Raw genomic sequence first — 6,817 nt, forward strand, 5'->3', positions numbered from 1 at the left:
AATGGTAATTACGTACGAGTTCCAGCAAAATAATTTAATCAGTTTAAATGGTTAAGTAGTATAATAGTGTTCAGTTTAATTATACTGTAGTAGCCAGACCAGAAGAAATACTTACACAGCAGATTGTTTCAACGGTAAAAGGTTAGATCCTTTCAGTGATAGTACAGATTCCTGTTGATGAACAGTGATGGCGGTAGATCATGGTGCACAATGATGTCTGCTGCAAAAACACTGCACGGAAAAGGAGATACGTGTTGTGTGGCGTGCAAAAGAATAGCATGAGTACTAGAACTGTTGCATCACTGACTCCTACCAAAGACACAAATCTCAAAATGGATAACCAGTAATGTATCTGAGAATGTCGGGACTACATTCTATTTTGTAGGGGAGAATGTGGAGAAATGTAGAGAATATGTGTTAATCTGTTTAAATGCGCACAAAGAGTTAACCCCCACAAATATTTATTTTTGCAATGTTTGTTTAACTTGTAGTTTGATTGTTAATGTTTAATAATTCGGGACAAGCACACATTCATAATAAAACCTACGAAGATGTAATGAATGTCCACTAGGTGGCAACAGCAATATAGAGACTCCTGGAGTAGACCAGAGGAGAAGAAGAGTTAGCTGAGTGTATAGAGAGAGGCACGAGTCGGTTGTTGTGAGAGAGATAACGCTGTAACGAGATCTATGGAATGCTGGTGAATGTGCTGGCTGAATAAAAGAACCCACCTGAATCACACGCTTGTTGTAGTCTTCTTCAAGTTTGTTACAATAAGAATAAATGTTTCTTGAGCTACATTAAAAAGGTGTTCTTTTTCATTAAATAAAAAATGTTCTTTGGACAATTTATGGTTGCATTTCATTTTCTGTAATACCTATTAATTGTATACATAAATAGTTGTTACTGGCTAAAATGGCTGAATTTTGATTTACAAGTTTTGAATGATTTCATCATGTTTTATTAATAAAGGCAGGCATATTAAATATTATAGAGCAATCCAGTCTATCCAATGTCGGTCCATTAGATTTGAAATATTTCTTTAGCTAGTTTTGGCCAGAATACTAGTTTTAAATGAGGGATCTGAAAGGTATCCAGACAGAATGACCAGATCGGATCCGTGGCGGATCAGCTTCTTTATAAACGGGTCCTGATCGGATCCGTGGCGGATCAGCTGCTTTATAAACGGGTCCTGATCGGATCCGTGGCGGATCAGCTTCTTTATAAACGGGTCCTGATCGGATCCGTGGCAGATCAGCTGCTTTATCAGTGGATACAGGGCGGGTCTGCCCCAGATCTGGTCCGGATCCGCAATCCTTATTTGTTCTGGATCCGCTGCGCTGTGCAAGTGGACTCCGTTCCGGACCCGTTTTGTGCATCCGTTCCGGAGCTTGTGACACTTCCGGGGCGGATCCGTTCCGGAGTCAGTTTGCTATCTGGGGTACATGGTATCAGTGAGATTATTTAACCCTTTTAATGCCTTCATAATGCCAATCATTATTTTTAGACAACAGTAAAATTAGGTACTGAACAAATGAAGACGTTGTATTGTTGAATGAAGTCTATTTTAGGAAACCTACTTGGTTTATAAATGGCAGCCAAACATAAGGACTCAATTAAATTGTGTATAAGCTATGAAAAGCAACATATGAGCAATAAAACCTTACTATGGGAACCACCTAGATGTGAACTGAACTTAGTTGTCATGGCTCTGCTTCATTTAGTCATGTTTTTCTTGGTCCTGTAGCAGAGTCATGGCAAAGTCTTTGGTTATGTGTGGAGAGAACCATATTATTGTCCTTTTGACAATAATATGCGTTCTCTCCAGTGTCTCGTCATTGGCCCCGCTCCTCTCGTTTCCTTGTTATCTTTCCCTGAGTGTTTGATTACACACACCTGCCACGTGTCGTTATCCCTCGTTTGTATTCCCTATATATAATACCCTCATGTTTCATGGTCCTGTGTCGGTCATTGTATGTGCCTTGTGCTGCGTTCAGTGTCCTGATGTTCCCTGTATTTCCTGAGCCTATTGTTGCTGTTTTCTCCTGTTATAGTAAGTGTTTAGTTTAGTCTATGTCAAGTGTTGTTTAGTTAGTTTACGTCCCTTTTACTTATATTATAATCCTGTTCTTGTTTACACCCCATTGTGGGGTTTTGTTTTGTGTTTGTTATTCAATAAATATTCCCCTGTCTTGTTAACCCCTTCATCCCCGCTGCCTGCGATTGGGTTCTTTCCTGCTTTTCGTGACACTTAGTATTATCACACTTTGTGCATACAAATACAGTCCGCCCACAGAGGTCAATAGTGGGTAGTGTACTTTCTGTCAATCGCTGACAGCCAATGACTGTCCCACTTTTCCCAAATAAAAATGCAAACTTAAATATAAAACCAATTCTGGCTATTTATTAGAAAATAACATGTTTGTGTTTGTTATTTAATAAATATTCCCCTGTCTTGTTAACCCCTTCATCCCCGCTGCCTGCGATTGGGTTCTTTACTGCTTTTCGTGACACTTAGTATTATCACACTTTGTGCATACAAATACAGTCCGCCCACAGAGGTCAATAGTGGGTAGTGTACTTTCTGTCAATCGCTGACAGCCAATGACTGTCCCACTTTTCCCAAATAAAAATGCAAACTTAAATATAAAACCAATTCTGGCTATTTATTAGAAAATAACATGTTTATATAATATTTATACAATATACATGTTTCACAAAATTCCGAACATATTAGACCCATTGCTTTTTTTTAAAGATACTCAATTTGAGCAGTTCCTTAAGTTTAAAAGATTCATTTAATACGTATCTGCTAAGTTAATTGCTTCTCACATAAATTAAAATCTTTGTAAGATTTCAATAACTTAGTGTATGGATTTATGTTAAAGGTGCAGTGAACTGGCCGTTTTATACTGTTGTCTGATGTCTACTTATGACTTTCGCGTGGTTTTTACATTCGAAAACATCAAAATCAATAAGTAATAGGTGAACCGGACAGAAGATCACCGGTCTCAAATGTTATAGTTTTCATGATAAATAAACAAACAGTAGACTCCCGGCCAAAATGACCCAGCACCAGAAATAATATCAAAACACTTCAAAACAGCCTCCATTATTCGCAAACGGTGGATAAACCCTTGAAAAATGCAAGTGGTACTCGCTGCAGAGCCAAGGGGTTAGGGCTCGAGAAGTAGGCGTTGATATTCTTCTGTGGAGGCGGTGTTCAACCTATCTATGATAGGTGCATTCCAGGACCTGCCGTTCACTGAGCCTCGTGTCAAGGGCGTTTTCAGGTCTGACACTTACAGGATGTTCGCTTGAATACGATTCTCTCTTATATAACAAAAGCTCAGGTTAAAATTTAGTTCCTACTGCACCTTTAAAAATGGAACTTAATTAAACTGCAGTCGCACCATGATTGACTGTTTGGTAATGACAATTACTGTAATTAATGTTATATCTACACTGTAAAGAGGTTTTTGTCGGGAGTTAGTTTATTTCTGTATAATTTAGTATGGTTTAATATGAATTAAACAAGCTCCCTACAGGTTATATGAACAATGGCAGTACATGCAAGAAATTCAGATCAGCAGATTCTGTAGCCATCAAGAACCGTCTGAAAACACATCTCTTCCGTCAACACCTGACTGATCAGTTCTGACTTCTATCCCTTTTCTACTCTAAAAAAAAAAAAACCTTAGCTCTGTACACTGTGATAGGCTATGTGAGACCAATTTTCTTTTATTGCACTTATGCTTTTTGTTGTCCTTATATTGTTCCAATTGCTTCCATTGTTTCCCTCATCTGTAAGTCGCTTTGGATAAAAGCGTCTGCTAAATGACTAAATGTAAATGTAATGTAAATGTATACAAAATGTATTGTATAGCATTAAGTCAGTTTCGGCAACTGCTGGACAATTATGCAAAACACCCACAGAAGGTGTCAGACACTTTAGTAAAAATGTTTTAGAAGCAAATTTCTTTGTGGTTTTGTATAAAGTTATTAACTTCATTAATAACCATTGTTACAAAAATGCTCAAATGCTTTCCATAAAAGATGACAATTTCTGAATTTATATTATGTGTTGTCTGTACCGCTTCTGGGGCAATGGTGTAAGAATTTCAGTGCTTATTTTGTAACCAAGACTTTTATGTATGCCTAGAGAAATGGACTAAGTGTGAAAGTCTGGTGTAAACATACTACAATTAGCCAAAACGTATATTTAAAGACAATAAAACTGGTCAGCCCTGGAATACAGTCTGTTGTGCGAAAAACAGGACATATTGAGTACTCTGTTGCATGTGCTGCACGTTTTTTTTCCCCACCTTTTTCATAATGTTTCAAAATATATCAAACATACAATGCTTATAACATAATAACAAATAACAAGCTATCACATTTGTATTATTCATATCTTAAATGCATGCACTGCACGTGTATGTGTTGGTGTGTAGCTGTTTGATGTCATGGCACGTCACAATGATGCTTAGCTCTACCTTTGCCTCCACTCTCATCACTGTTATCGAAGGCCACTTTGGCAAAAATGTCTTTAGACATAACGTGTACAGACTATGTAACGCGTATAAGGGATATTGCACCTAAAGACGTAATTTCGTGTACAGACGTCTTTGTTTTAGCCCATGGCAAGTCCCAAAACGTGAAAAATTGCAATTAAATTGATTAAATATATACTCGTGACGTCATCATTTACGTAACTACGTGTCATTCATGGGTGACATTAGGCTCGTTTGAGATGGCCAAATTCTGCGCAGAACCGATCACCGGTGATTAGCACGAGATGCATGCCGGTAAGAAATGTGTTCGAGTTACATCCGCCTTGCTCTGATGTCATGCTGACGTGTGTCAAAAAACTCTCGCGATGGCAAGGCGGCTGTATCGGATTCTTCAGTCGGACGCAGTTGCTCTACACCGACTGCGCTCATGAAAAGCACGATGGGAAACAACTTGCTGATGACACAGCTTAAATGCTCATTTGGCGAGAATGTCAGCTGATATATTTTTTCTTAAGCGTTCCATTAATAAGTCCATTAACTGAAGTAGGTTTTGAGATTTATATGTGGAAAAAACACACCTATGTGAAATATATAGTCCTCATAACCACCTTGATGTAAAAGCAGTGGCAATTCAATTGCATAGATTTCATCTGCGATAAAAAGCGCTTTTTATTAAAGTATAATGAAAACATTACAAAACAAGAGGGTATACAGTTTACATTCAAAAACAGACGAGAAAAAATAATAAAAGATAATACAAAAAAAACAACAAAGACAAAAAAGAAAGAAAAGCAGTAGTAAACTGATAGTAAGCAGTAGTAGGCTGTATTATGGAAATTACATTTTTTCATGAATATTGCAGTATTCTGTGTCATGGCTCTGCTTCATTTAGTCATGTTTTTCTTGGTCCTGTAGCAGAGCCATGACAAAGTCTTTGGTTATGTGTGGAGAGAAACATATTATTGTCCTTTTGACAATAATATGCGTTCTCTTCAGTGTCTTGTCATTGGCCCCGCCCCTCTCGTTTCCCGTATTACTTCCCGGCTGTGTTCCATTACCCTCTCATGCCCTGTGTCATTGTCCCTCGTTTGTCTTTCCTATATATACCCTCTTGTTTCTTTGTCCTGTGCTCGTGGATTGTGCTGTGGATGTACTATGTTTGGTGTGTTTCCTGTGAACCAGCGTCTCTGCCTTGCCTTGCCTTGCCTTGCCTTGCCTTGCCTTGTCCTGTCCGTGATCCTGTTTAGTTAAGTGAGTTGTTTTAGTGTTCTTTGGTTTTTGTTTTGCCCCATTGTGGGAAGTTTTTCTTTCTCTTTTTTCAAGCGTTTTTAATTATTGTGTTTGTCCCCCATCGTGGGTGTTTATTTTGTGTTTTTAGTTGTGAAATAAAGTCTTTTGTTATCCCTGCACTCACGCCTGCCTGCAATTGGGTTCTCCTCCTCGTATCCTTGACAATTCTGTTGTATTAAATATTGTAAACTGACAAACTGTGGTAAATACTATAGTATCATTTACTATGGTAATGTTCAAAAACACTATAATATCTAATAATTTTACTACAATTTACTTTAGCAAATGCTTAGCATACTACACTATTTTTTTATGTGGAAGTGTAACTGATTTACTTGAATTCTTTTTTTGTATATTTTGGAACAAAATATATGTCTGCAGTTGTATCTGATGTCCACAAAAGGTCCTCAAACACCACAGAAGAAAGTCTGTGAATGGAATCGAACAATGTTGTGGCCTTTTTTTCATTTAGCTCATTTATAATCTAATAATATTATATCTGCCAAAATTTATCAATGTTAATGTTTCATTGTGATAATTTAAATCTTAGGTTATGTATTATACTGTTATTTAACCCATAAATGAGATCATTTCTTCCTTATACAGTAGGCTGTATTGTTATTAAGCCTAATTATGAATCCGATAATCCAGTAAATGTGGGTAATCTAACAATCGTGCAGAAGAACAGCCTGATCCACGAGAGCCTGAAACAGCAAGCGCTGACAGAGAGAAACAAGGTAACGACTCGACAACCACGCAACATAAACGCCCTATATAAAGGGCAGTGCTAATGCGCTGCAGCTGTATAAAGCCGGATTCACATTTAGCGTCTTTTCAGACACACACACAAACACACTAGACAGAGACAGAGAAATGAACCCACAGACCCATGAACCATGACACTAGTCTCTGGCATCTATAAAACTCAACAACACAGCTTCCCCTGATAGCACACATACATCTGGTTTACGTCTATTTGACGTCTGCATTTACATCTGCAAGACATCTACAAT

This window comes from Triplophysa rosa, linkage group LG24, assembly GCF_024868665.1.
Source record: "Triplophysa rosa linkage group LG24, Trosa_1v2, whole genome shotgun sequence".
Lineage (NCBI taxonomy): Eukaryota > Metazoa > Chordata > Actinopteri > Cypriniformes > Nemacheilidae > Triplophysa > Triplophysa rosa.